The sequence below is a fragment of the Cebus imitator genome, unplaced genomic scaffold, assembly GCF_001604975.1.
Source record: "Cebus imitator isolate Cc_AM_T3 unplaced genomic scaffold, Cebus_imitator-1.0 Scaffold108, whole genome shotgun sequence".
Taxonomy (NCBI): Eukaryota; Metazoa; Chordata; class Mammalia; order Primates; family Cebidae; genus Cebus; species Cebus imitator.
The window spans coordinates 5347817-5362656 of record NW_016107423.1 but is presented as its reverse complement, the minus strand read 5'-3'; positions in this window follow the sequence as shown (position 1 = coordinate 5362656).

Sequence of the window (14840 nt, the reverse complement as noted above, 5' to 3'; positions counted from 1 at the left end):
AAGATTACCATATTACCCATCAATTTTCTTCCTTGGTATATACCCAAGATAAATAAAAATGTATATATACACAATAATGTGTCACAAATGTTCATAGCAGCATTATTCAAAAGTGGAAGCAATCCAATGTCCAAGCTATTAACTGATAAGAATGTGTTACAGTATATTCTTAGACTGGAATATTATTTAGTTATATAAGGTAGTGAAGTACTGATATATGTTACAACATGATAACCCTTGAAAATGTTATGCCAAGTGAAAGAAGCCAGTCAAAGCAATGGCAACAAAAGCCAAAATAGACAAATGGGATCTAATTAAACTCCAGAGCTTCTGTACAGCAAAGGAAACAATCATTAGAACGAACTGGCAACTAACAGAATGGGAAAAAATTTTTGCAATCTACCCATCTGACAAAGGGCTAATATCCAGAATCTACAAAGACCTAAAACAGATTTACAAGAAAAAAAAAACAAATAAACCCATTCAAAAGTGGGCAAAGGATATGAAGAGACACTTTACAAAAAAAGACATCTATGATGCCAACAAACATGAAAAAATGCTCATCATCACTAGTCATTAGAGAAATGCAAATCAAAACCATATTGAGATACCATCTCATGCCAGTTAGAATGGCAATCATTAAAAAAATCAGGAGACAACAGATGCTAGAGAGGATGTGGAGAAATAGGAACACTTTTACACTGTTGGTGGGAGTGTAAATTAGTGCAACCATGTAGAAGACAGTGTGGTGATTCCTCAAGGATCTAGAAATAGAAATTTCATTTGACCCAGCAATCCCAATACTGGGGGTATATACCCAAAGAATTAGAAATTGTTCTGTTATAAAGACACATGTACACGTATGTTCATTGTGGCACTGTTTACAATAGCAAAGACTTGGAATCAACCCAAATGTCCATCAATGATAGACAGGATAAAGAAAATGTGGCACATATACACCATGGAATACTACACAACCATAGAAAATGACGAGTTTGTGTCTTTCATAGGGACATGGATGAATCTGGGAACCATCATTCTCAGCAAACTGACACAAAACAGAAAACCAAACACCGCATGTTCTCACTCACAGGCAGGTGTTGAACAATGAGAACACATGGACACAGGGAGGGGAGCACTACACACTGCAGTCAGTTGGGAGGGGCTGGGGAGAGACAGCAGGGGGTGGGGAAGGTGTGGAGGGATAATGTGAGGAGAAATACCAGACACAGGTGATGGGGGGATGACGGCAGCAAACCAACTTGCCATGTATGTACCTATGCAACAATCCTGCATGATCTGCACATGTTCCCCAGAACCTAAAAAAAAAAAAAAGAAAGAAGCCAGTCACAAAAGACCACACTTCACATGATTCCATTTATATGAAATGTCCAGGATAGGCAAATTTTCAGAGACAGAATAGAAAGCAGATTACAGGTTGCCTAGGGCTAGGAGAGGTAGCTATGCAAAGAGAGGATTGACTGCTAATGCCTTAGAAGTTTCTTTCAAAGGTGATGAAAATGTTCTAAACTTACATTTTGGTGATGGTTGCAAAACATGAATATACTGAAACCCACTGAATTGTTTACTTTGAATGGGTGAATTTAAGGGCATGTGAATTATATTTGCTCAAATAAATTCTGTTAAATTTACAAAAAAGAATCTTAAAATCATAAAAGAAATAAATTCTAATGCTCAATAGCAGGGTAGGGTGACTATAATGAACAACAAAATATTGCATATTTCAAAACAGCTGGCAGAGGGGACTGGAGACATTCCCAACACATAGAAATGATAAATGATAAAAGTAATGGATGACCTAGATACCCCGACTTGATCATTGCACTATCTATGCATAGAACAAAATACCACATGTATCCCATCAATATATACAAACATTATATATTGATAAATAAATGAAATTTTAAAAACCAAAACAAGAAAAGAAAAGAACAATAATTCAATTCACTGCAGACAATGGCATGGTAAACCAGAGCAGTGTCAATGGGTATGGGAAAAAGTGTATACAAGCAATAGGGTTGATAAGAAAGAGATGCATCAGAGGAGATGACTGTCTTTTACTGAAATGATCAACCAGGTATATGGAAGTGTCATGTGCTAAGACAGAGAAACCTAGAAGATGAGCCATTTGGGATGTGGAGGGAGAAATAATAATCAGAAGTTCTGTTTTTTATACCTTAAATTTGAGGCACTCAGAAAACAAGCCAGTGGAAATAACAGGTGGGTGTTACAAATTTAGTAGTATTCAACAGACATATGGCATACAAAGGTTACGGACAGAAGTGGGATCAACAAAGGCAAGACTGTAGACATAGAGATGAAAATGACCCAGTACAGATACTTAATGAGTTCCAAAATGTATAAGTAGAATAGAATAAATGGTCATCTAAAAGGAGATGGTCATCTAAATGGTCAGAAAATGGTCATCTAAAAGGAGCACAGAGAAGAGTCATTGGAAAGCCAGCCATCTGTGATATCCCGGAAGTCAGAAGAAGGAAGCATCTGTAAAAGGAGAGCATGGGTAAACTACACCCATAGTATGAAAGTCCAACATAAGGATTGAAAATGGGCCATTGAATTTAGAAATGTAATTTTTATCATACAAAGATGAGAAAAACCTGAGTGATGGTGAGGTGCTGAGCTTCATAAAAAGCATAGTCAGAAACCGGTAGATCCCCCATCAAAGAAAGCCCCCTAATCTGTGTCCTTCCCCAATGTTATAACCTGCTGTGCAACCAGCAGCAATGAAACTGGATACAGGAGAGGGTCACCAACTCTGTCCAAAGTCACAGAGAAAGATTTGACAGAGACAAAAGACCAGCTAGTTAGAAAAGTTGACTAGTAGTTGGTAATAAAAGTTGATTAGGAGCTAATTATAAAAGTTGATTTACAGCATGGGCAAAGATGCGAAGCTACATTGTGCGTGTGTTTTTAATAATTATAGACAAATTATAATTGTATATATTTATGGAGTAAAAAGTAATGCTTCATGTATGCAATGTGGAATGATTGAGTCCAACTATTCAACTTATCTATCACCTCAGATATCTATGATTTACTTCTTCTATCTAGCTGAAACATTGTGTCCTTTGACCAACACCTCCTCATTCCCCAGTATCTGGTAACCACATTCTGCTCTCTGCTTCTATAAGTTTGATTTGTTTGAAATTCCACACATAAGTGAAAAAGTGCAGTATTTATCTTTCTGTGCCTTACTTAATTTGACTCGGCATAATGTCCTCGAGGTTCAAATATGTTGTTGCAAGTAACAGAATTTACCTCCCTTTTAAGGCTGAATATTATTCCATTGTGTACATATAAACCACATTTTCTTTATGCATGCATTGGTTGATGGGCACTCAGGGAAAATAACCCTATATGATTTCAGCATAGAGTGCTTTAAGGAAAGGGGAAGTTAAGATAAGTGTGGGTTTAGTTGGGGTCTTGTTGTATGCTTTCTCTCTCTAGGAATTCTTGGACATACTTAGATACCAAGTGTCAGGAGTAGACAATATAATCATTCCTGATTACCCCATCCTCAGTGAACACTTTTTTAAAAATATTGTTTCAAGTTAAAAAGAGTGTTCTGGGGCAAAACTGATTACATGAATGGATAATTCATGTGACCCATTATCCATTATCCAAAATTATCCATGATAATGGATAATTTCTACTATAGCAGACTATACATGTTCCAGGTGCTACGCATATTTCATCCTGGCATCTCAGTGCTACATTTTAAATTATTATTTATCTGTATACCTCATTCTAGTGTGAGCCTCTTGAGGACAGAAAATAGGATTTTTTTCCTTGCATACTTCCAGGGCCAAGTACATGATTAATTAATATTTGTGGGAAAATTGGATAAAGGAATGTCCAAACACTGGCCTACATATTAGAAATAAACATGAAATCTGGACCCACGTTCATCACTTGGTAGCTAACACTTTACCAAAATGATAATAACAAACTTGGGATCTCTTGGTCATGTACAGCTCGAAAATTCTAACTCCAAATGGAACTTTAAGATGTATTTAAATCTGCCAGTCTGCCAATCATTGATTGGGCTCTTTCATCAGTTGTCTATTGCTAAGTAGCCAATTACTTCAATGTTAGCTACTTATAACAAGAACATTTCTTATCTCACGGTTTCTGGAATTTAGGACTATTGGTGTGACAGGCTGCACTGTTTCACGGTCTCTCACAAGTCGGTAATTAAGATGTTGGCTGGGGCTGCAGTCATTTCAGGGCTTGACCACAGGAGGATCCAGATCCAAGCCCAATCTCTGGTCATTGTCAGGCCTCAGTATATCAACTTCCAAGCTTCCTCACATAGCTGCTGGCCAGAGGCACTGGTTCCTGGCCACATGGGCCTCTCCACAGGGCAGTTCACAACATGGTAGCTGGTTTCATCAGACTGAGTGAGTGAGAAAACAAGATAAAGCACCCAAAACAGGTTTTTTGGTAACTTTATCTCAGAAGTGACAGAATCGTACTTAGAAGTGAGTCACACCCACAGTCACATGGAGGGAATTACAAATGGCATGAATGCCAGGAGGTAAGGATCAGAGTTCTGGGAACACAACTGATCATATGAATAGATAACTCATGTGATCCATTATTCATTATCCAAAATTATCCATTCTAATGGATAATTTTTACTGTATGTAGCATCCTATTGTTGGTATTTAGGACATAAACTCATTTTTTATGGCTGCATACTATCCCATGGTGTATATGGGCCACATTTTCTTTATTAAGTCTATCCTTGATTGGCATTTGGGTTGGTTCCAAGTCTTTGCTATTATGAACAGTGCTGCAATAAACATACGTGTGCATGATTTACAATCCTTTGGGTATATACCCAGTAATGGGATTATGGGGTCAAACGGTATTTCTATTCTAGATCCTTGAGAAATTGCCACACTGTCTTCCACAATGGTTGAATTGATTTACACTCCCACCAACAGTGTAAAAGTGTTCCTTTTCTTCCACATCCTCTCCAGCATCTGTTGCTTCCTGATTTTTTAATTATCACCATTCTAACTGGTATGAGGTGATATCTCAATGTGGTTTTGATTTGCATTTCTCTAATGATCAGTGATGATGAGTGTTTTTTCATATGCATGTTGGCTGCATAAATGTCTTCTTTTGAAAAGTGTCTGTTCATATCCTTTGCCCACTTTTTGATGGGGTTGTTTTTTTCTAGTAAATTTATTTAAGTTTTCTGTAGATTCTGGATATTAGCCCTTTGTCAAATGGGTAGATTACAAAAATTTTTTCCCATTCTGTTGGTTGCCGGTTCATTATTTATTCAAAAGTCGTTCAAGAGCAGGTTGTATGGTTTTGAGGGATTTTCTTAGTATTGAATTTTATTTTTATTTTACTGTGGTCTGAGAGTGTGGTTGGTATGATTTCAGTATTTTTAAATTTGCTGAGTACTGTTTTATGTCCTATTGTGTTGTCTATATTGCAGTATGTCCCATGTGGCTATAAGAAGAATGTATATCATTTTTTGGGGGGTGGAGAGTTCTGTAGATGTCCATTAGGTCTAATTGGTCAAGTGTTGAATTCATGTTCTAAATACCTTTGGTAATTTTCTGCCTCAATTATCTGTGTAATACTGACAGTGTGGTATTGAAGTCTTGTACTATTATTGTGTGAGAGTCTGTGTCTTTTTGTAGGTATCTAAGAACTTGCTTTATGAATCTGGGTACTCCTGTGTTGGGTCCATATATATTTAAGAGAGTTAGGACTTCTTGTTGAATTGAACCCTTTACCATTATATAATGCCTTTCTTTATCTTTTTTTATCTTTGTTGGTTTAAAGTCCATTTTGCCTGAAATTAAGGTTGCAACTCTTGCTTTTTTCTGTTTTCCTTTTGCCTGGTAGATTTTTCTCCATCCCTTTATTTTGATCCTTTGACTCACTGCATGTGAGATGAGCCTCTTGATGACAGCATACCATTGAGTCTTGCTTCTTTATCCAGCTTGCCACTTTGTGCCTTTTACTTGGGGCATTATCTAGCTTGTTTATATTGAAGGTTAGTATAGATACATGTGGATTTTATCCTGTCATCATATTATTAGCTAGTTACTATGCAGACATGTTTGTATGGTTACTTTATAGCGTCACTGGTCCATGTACTTAAGCTTGTGTTTGTATTTGCTGGTAAGAGTCTTTCCTTTCCATATGTAGTGCTCCTTTCAGGACTTCTTGTAAGGTGGATCTGGTGGTAATGAATTCTCTCAGCATTTGCTTGTCTGAAAAGGATCTCATTTCTCCTTCACTTATGAAATTTAGTTTGGTAGGATATGAAATTCATGGTTGAAGTTTTTTTTCTTTAAGAATGTTAAATATGGGCCCTTTTCTGGCTTATAGGATTTCTGCTGAAAGGTCCTCTGTTAGCTTGATGGGGTTCCTTTTGTAGGTGACCTGCCCTTTCTCTAACTGCCTTAAACATTTTTTTCTTTCATTCAACATTGAAAAATCTGATGCTTATGTGTGTTGGGAATGATCTTCTTGTGTAGCATCTTGCAGGAGTTCTCTGCGTTTTCTGAATTTGAATGATGCCGTCTCTAGTGAGACTGGGGAAGTGTTCATGGAATATATCCCAAAATATGTTTTCCAAATTGCTTGCTTTCTCCCCATCTCTTTCAGGGACGTATTTGTAGATTTGGCCTCTTTACATAATTCCATATTTTCCAGAAGTTTTATTCATTACTTTTCATTCTTTTTTCTTTATTTTTGTCAGTCTTATTTAAGAAAGCCAGTCTTCAGTCCCTGAGATTCTTTCCTCAGATTAGTCTATTCTGCTGTTAATACTTGCAATTGCATTATAAAATTCTTGTATTGTGTTTTTCAGCTCTATCAGATCAGTTTGGTTATTTCTTATAATTGTCACTTTGTTTACCAGTTTGTGTATTGTCACCCTGTAATCCTTAGGTTCCTTGCACTGGGTTTCAATGATCACCTAAATCTTAGTAATCTTTGTTCCTATCCATATTCTGAATTCTATTTCCTGTCATTTCAGTCACCTTAGCCTGGTTAAGAACCCATGCTGGACAATTAGTGTGGTTGTTTGGAGGACAGGCAACACCCTGGCCATTTGAGTTGCTGGAGTTCTTGTACTGGTTCTTTCTAATTTCTGGCTGAGGGTGTTCTTTCAATAGCAGTGTAGATTGAGTACAGTTAGTAGAATTTTTTTACTGGATGTTTCCAGAAGGCCAAGGCTTTGTGCATGGTCTTTATTTTTAGCTGATTTGTTGTCTCTGGATTCACAGGGGTGGATGTTAGCAAACTATTTTTGGTGTTGAAATTTTAGGGTACAATCCATTAGGTGGTAATTAAGTGTAACGGTCAGTAGACTGGTAGTTTTAGGGCATTTGATTTTCGGATCATCACCAACATATGAGTTTTTTCCTAAAATTATTCTCAAGAAGCTGATGATTCTCTTCCCACCTCTATTCCCACAATGTTCTGTCACTGTTGGGAAAAGAAAGGCACATCTATCACTATCCTGAATCTTACTATGGTATATTCACCCAGGGTGTAAAAAACGTATAGTTGCAAAAAAAAGGCACAAGTCAAAATCTTAATATTAGAACCAAGAAAGAAAATGCTATTTAAAAACTGCATAGAAAATTGTTTTACAAATCAGGTGGTAGCTAATCCTTTACTATCCAAATTGAACAAGGGTCTAATCGAGTTATTATCTAATAAATTATTAATAATTATTTTTCAACTTCAGTAAAGTTTCAGGATACAAAATCAACATACAAAAATCAGCAGCATTCTATACATCCATAACATTCAAACTGACAGCCAAATAGAACACAGTACAATTTAAAATAGCCACAAACAAAAATAAAATACCTAGGAATACATCTAACCAAGGAGGTAAAATATTTCTACAAGGAGAACTACAAAATATGGCTGAAAGAAATCACAGATGACACAAACAAGTGGAAAAACATTCCATGCTTATGGATTTGAAGAACCAATATTGTTAAAATGGCCATACTGCCCAAAGCAATCTACAGATTCAGTGCTATTGTAGTTTCATGTTTGGATTATTAAACTACAAATATCATTTTTCACAGAACTAGATAAAACTATTCTAAATTTTATATGGAACCAAAAAAGAGTCCAAATAGGTAAAGCAATCTTAAGAAAAAAGGAAAAAAGCCAGAGACATCACATTACATAACCTCAAACTATACTATAAGGCTCTAGCAACCAAAATAGCATGGTACTGGTACAAAAACAGACACATAGACCAATGAAACACAATTTAGAGCCCAAAAATAAAACCACACACCATGACCATCTTATCTTTGACAAAACTTACAAAATAAGCAATGGGAAAAAGATCCCTTATTCAATAAATGCTGCTGGGATAGCTGGCCAGCCATAGGCATGAGAATGAAACTGGAACCTCACCTTTCACCGTAGAAAAATTAACTCAAGGAAGATTAATAATTTAAATGTAAGACTTCAAGCTATAAGAATCCTAGAAGAAAACCTAGAAAACACCATTCCAGACACTTGCCTTGGAAAAGAATTTATAACTAAGTGTTCAAAGCAACTGCAACAAAAACAAAAAAGTGGGGCCTAATTAAACTAAAAAGCTTCTGCACAGAAAAAGAAACTATCAACAAAGCAAACAGACAACCTATAGAATGGGAGAAAATATTTTCAAACTTTGCATCCAACAATGTCTAATATCCAGAATCTATATTCAATTTAAACAAATTAATAAGCAAAAAACAAATAACTCTATTTAAAAAATGGGCAAAACAGGAGGCAGAGGCTGCAGTGAGCCAAGGTCATGCCACTACACTACAGCCTGGGTGACAGAGCGAGACACTGTCTCAAGAAAAAACAAAAAAGTGAGCAAAAGACATTAACAGACACATCTCAAAAAAGGACATACAAGTGGGCAATGAACATATGAAAACACGCTCCACATCACTAATCATCAGAGAAATGCAAATAAAAACCACAATGAGAAACCATCTCACACATGTCAGAATGGCTATTATTGAAAAATCAAAGAATAACAAATGTTCACAAGGCTGTGAAGAGAAGGGAACACATATACTGTTGGTGGGAATGTAAATTAGTTCAGTCACTGTTAAAAGCAATTTGGAAATTTCTCAAAGAACTTAAAGCAGAACTACCATTTAGCCCAGCAATCCTATTACTGGATGTATATATCCCCCAAACACAAATCTCTCTACAAAAAAGACATGTGTTCTTGCATGTTCATTGCAGTACTCTTCACAATAGGAAAAACATGGAATCAACTTAGTTAACCCATCAGTGGTGGACCGGATAAAGAAAATGTGGTATATATACACCATGGAATACTACACAGCCATAAAAGAATGAAATTATCTCCTTTGCAGCAACATGGGTACAGGTGGAGGCATTTTCCTAAGTGAATTAATGTAGTAGCAGAAAATCAAATAAAAATACTGCATGTTCTCACTTTTAAGTTAGAGCTAAACACTGGGTACTCATGGGCATAAACATGGCAACAAGAAACACTGGGTACTCCTAGAGTGGGGAGGGAGAAAGAGGAACAAGGGTTGAAAACCTATTGGGTACTATGCTTACAACCTGGCTGACAGGATCATTCATACCCCAAACCTCAGCATCATGCAACATATCCAGGCAACAAGCCTGCACGTACACCCACTGAATCTAAATAAAAGTTGAAAAGTATATTTTTCATGACGGATCAATATGCAATTTTTGGCATATAATATAGAAGGAGCTTATTTCAGGCATCTGTTTCTACTTAACAACCCCCAAACAGTTTCTTAAACAATTTAATATTTCTCATAATTCCTTAGAATAGGAACGTGGAGGTGGGCTTAGCTGGGTAGTTCTTTTGCTCCTTGTGATGTCAACTGGGGCCATTTACTCAGCTGTTTTCAGTTGGTGAGTAGAATGTTTTTTAAAAAGTCCAAAGAGGTTTCTCTCACTTGTCTGGTGCCTCTGACCTCTCCATGTGACTCCACATGGACTTTCTTCCAACATAATAAAGTATGGACTTCTTATATCATAAGAACATATAATGTAAGAAGTTCTTTGAGAGGTAAATAGTTTTACCTCTCTAATTAGTTTTGAAAGGTAAACAATAGTTTCTAGGCCTCTTAAATATTAGTCTCAGAACTCTCACGGTGCCACTTTCTTCAAATTAAATTGGTCAAAGAAAATTTCAAGGTCAGCCTAAAGACAAAGGTAGAGAAAATAGATTTGACCTCTTGTTGGATGAAAGAATATGTATGTACCTGAAGGAAGGAAATAATGGCAGGCATCTTTGGAGACTACCTACCACGGAGTTCAAGGAATTAAGTGACATCACTATAATAGATTCCTTCCATGTCAAATACTTTTCAATGACTTATTCAGAAATATTGAGGGCCTATTACATGTCTAGCACTGCTCTAAGAATAAGGGATATAACCATGAACAAAATCCTACTCATTCTGAGCTACAGCAAAGATAGCCATATTTTGCAATAAAAGATCCTTTATAAATGTCAGCAATTATTGTTGACTCTGAGGTGACAAAACAATACATCAATCACTTCTACTGAACTTTGCAGCATGATGAGGCTATAGAGCACTAGTAACTCTTTAACAAATTTCTATTATTACTTTAGAATTGTGTGATCAAGTAAGTCTTATTTTCAATGTTTTAGTTACAGGAAAGCATAGAATCAACAGTTGGAATTAATTTCTATTTCTAGCTTATTATTCCAACAAAAGCATATGGTTTTATAGAGAAGAACATCCCTGCTGTTTGAAAACTAAGAGATGACAGGACTATAAAAAATGGATAATATCTGAGAGTGGTTTGCAGAAATTTGATGAGGAATTTCCTGTACAGTCTGGAGTAGAAAGACTAGGAGGCTGTCTCAGTTGTTAACGTCTAAGTATCCTTTTACTTATTATTAAAAATATTTTTGCTTTGTTATATTTAATACTATTATGTTATATAATATGTAATGCTCCTAATAAAAATATATTATATCATAAATGCTCAAATAAATAACTATTAAGGTTTTGATGGTAGGCAATCTACCTAATGAGAATTGATAGCTAAGTATAGGAGATCAGGAGTATACTAGTGTGTGATGACCCTAAGCCATTGTGTTGCCAGCCCAGCATCTATGCATGAAACATAGCAATTCCTCTCCCTCAGCCCCATGAACAGGTTCCCATATTGAGCTCCAATGAGTCATGCTTGTACAATGGGACCCATTCCATTGACCACTGTTGGCTGGAACAGGCTTGGGCACTTGATCCAGGCTGAGTCAATCAGTTAAGATTAGGGCTGACGGAAGTTTGTCTTTTTTATGTAACTAGACCTATTAGACACATATGAAGCTTGGATACTGTGGTTTGGCATCTTCTACCTATTATACTTCCTCCAGCAAAGCAGAGGAATCCATTCGGCAAAGACAAAGAAAGAAGAATATCACAAATGCACTTGTTCTAGTAAGTGAGGATCCTTCTACCTTTTTAGTGCCTGGGTCCAGTAGCTGCCTGCCCTTGACTTCTGCAAGGCAGCCATGTACCTTCCTAGTAAATTCCCCCTTTTCTCTTTCAGGTACAATCAGAGGATGCTCATCAGAGTTTAAGGAGAGCAGTCAAAGGGGAGGAAGTAAGATAGACTAAAACTAGGCAGGAGAGCCAGTAAAAGAACATAACAAATGGGGGTCAATAACAAGGTGGCCCATGACAAAATGAAGTAGAAATATATGTTCAAAGACTCCAGACTGTCACTGATAAACTGTTACACTCTTTCTGTGTGGCCTGGACTAACCTATAGCAAACAAGTGACCAAGTTCCTACTTATTTGTATTTCTCTCTATCTTATAAATATTCCTCTGCATCTTATAAACATTCTCTCTGTATGGGCTTTAGCCCCAAACTTAAAAAAAACAAACAAACAAAAACTTATTTTTCTAAAAAAGAAAATTCCTATTTTCTCCTTTCTCAACCAAATGACTTGAAAGAAGGTAAATTGCACTCTTGCCCTTATTTGGTGAAATGATTTTCCTCCCCATCTCCAGATTTCACAAGCATTTTCTGGCTCCTCAGTCTTTCTCATTACCATGTGACATTGTCCTTGGATAATTCTACCTAAACAGTATCTCTCCAATCTATTCTCTCCTCTATATTTCCTCCTCAGTAGCCCTCATCCTCTCTTACTGAGACTCATGAAATAGTCTCCTAACTGGTCTCCCTGTGCCAACCTTTCCTCTTTCTAATTCATTCTGTATAATATTGCCAAAACTATCTTTCTAAAGACCTTCTAAGTCTTCATGTTGCTTTAGACAAAATCTATAATTTAGCTGTCAACATTACCTTAAATCTTACTCCAAATTTATTTTTTTCCATTTTAAACCTATCCTTATGTATTACATTGCTATGGACTGAATGTTGTTTGTGTCTCTCTAAACTTCTATGTTGAAACCTTAATCCCCAGCATGATGGTATTTGGAGATGGTCTAAGAAGTAAATAGGTCATAGGTGGAGCCCTCATGTTGGGATCAGTGCCCTTATAAGAGGAGACATGAGACAGCTTGGTCTCTCTCTCTCTCTCTCTCTCTCTCTCTCTCTCTGTGTGTGTGTGTGTGTGTGTGTGTGTCTATGTGTGTCTGTGTATGTGTCTGTCTGCCTATCTGTCTGTCTGTGTCTCAGCCATGTGAGGATATAGCAACTGTCTGCAAGCCATGAAACAAACTCTCACCAGACACCAGACCTGCCAGCATCTTCATCTTGGACTTCCCAACTTCCAGAACTGTGAAAAATAAACGTTTGTTGTTTAAGCCACCCAGTATATGGTATTCTTGTTATAACAACCTGAGCTGACTAAGACATATACCCTACATTACAATGACATATTCCCAAACACACCACTTTTTATGCTTTTGTGCTTTTTCTATGTTGTTCACTTTGCCTAAAATGCCTTTCCCCCATACATACCATCCCTCCATTCTGTCTCATAAAATTTTTAAATTCTCCTCTGTGAAATTTTACTTGTGTTTTTAGCTGCTGATATTGCTTGTAGCTGATATATTTGCTTGTGGCGCTAACAGAGCATTCACCGCACTATATAGCATGGTTTACAAAAGATTCCTGCTGAATGTAAACCTTTGGAAGCCAGAAAAAAACACATTATGGTTTATATCTGAAACATCTAGAGATGTTCCTTAAAATAATAAATAATTATTTACTAATTTAAATTAAATTATTAGTCAACCTGCAGGTTAAAATGGCATTTCTATTCCCTATGATTTATACATTGACACAGAAATGTTTTTATTTTTAAAACAATAATCCAACAGTCACCTATTATTCATTTAATAATTGTTCACTTTATTTCTCTAACATATATTATTTCCTAAGTCAATTGTGCGGCAGTAGCTTTGAAGTCCTTAATATAATAATTTTTATTTAAATAGTTAAAAAAAAGTTCCAGGGTTGACAGTAGTCAATAGTCCCAGCTAATCATTTTTACTCAGAGACTGCAGTACCCAAATAAAATAGCAACTCTGATTATTTTTTTATTTGATGTTTTATTTTAACTTTTATTTTAAATTCAGGGGCACATGTACACGATGTGCAGGTTTGTTACATATACAAACATGTGTCATGGGGATATGTCGTACAAATTATTTCATCATGCAGTTATCAAGCCTAGTGACCATCAGTTATTTTTCCTGATCTTCTCCCTCCTCCCCCCGTTCCCTCCAGTAGGCCCCAGTCTATGTTGTTTCTCTCTATGTATCCATATGTTTCCATCACTTAGCTTCCACTTACGAGTGAGAACATGCGGTATTAATCAGTTTCTGAGTTAGTCTGTTAAAGATAATGGCCTCCAGCTCCATTCATGTCCCTGCAAAGGACATGATTTCATTCTTTTTTATAGATGCATAGTATTCCATGGTGCATATGTACCACATTTCCTTTGTCCAGTCTATCACTGATGGACATTTGGGTTGATTCCATGTCTTTGCTATTGTGAATATTGCTGCAATGAACATAGGCATGCATATTACCTTTATAATAGAATCGATTATATTCCTTTGGGCATATATCCAGTAATGGGATTGCTGGGTAAAATTTCATTTCTGGTTCTAGGTCTTCGAGGAATTGCTACACTGTCTTCCGCAATGGTTGAACTAATTTACACTCCCACCAACAGTGTAAAAGTGTTCCTTTTCTCTTCAACCTTTCCAGCATCTATTATTCTTTGACTTTTTCGTAATAGCCATTCTGACTGGTATGAAATGGCATCTCACTGTGGTTTTGATTTGCATTTATCTAATGATTAGTGATGTTGAGCTTTTTTTTCATATGTTTGCTGGCTGCATGGACAGCTCCTTTTGAGAAGTGCTTGTTCACGTCTTTGCCCACTTGTTAATGGGGTTGTTTGGTTTTTTTCCTGTAAGTCTAAGTTTCTTATAAATGCTGAATATTAGGCCTTCGTAAATCTGTTTAAGTTCCTGATGGATGCTAGATATTAGACCTTTGTCAGATGCATAGTTTGCAAAATTTTTCCCATTCTGTAAGTTGTCTGTTTACTCTGTTGATAGTTTCTTTTGCTATGCAGAAACACTTTAATTAGATTCCATTTGTCAACTTTTGCTTTTGTTGCAAATGCTTTTGGCGCTTTCGTCATGAAATCTTTACCTGTGCCTATGTCCTGAATGGTATTGCCTGGGTTTCCTTCTGAGGGAAAGTGTTCTCTTTTCGGGTCCACGAGGGAGCACAGTTTCTTTTTTTTTTTTTTTT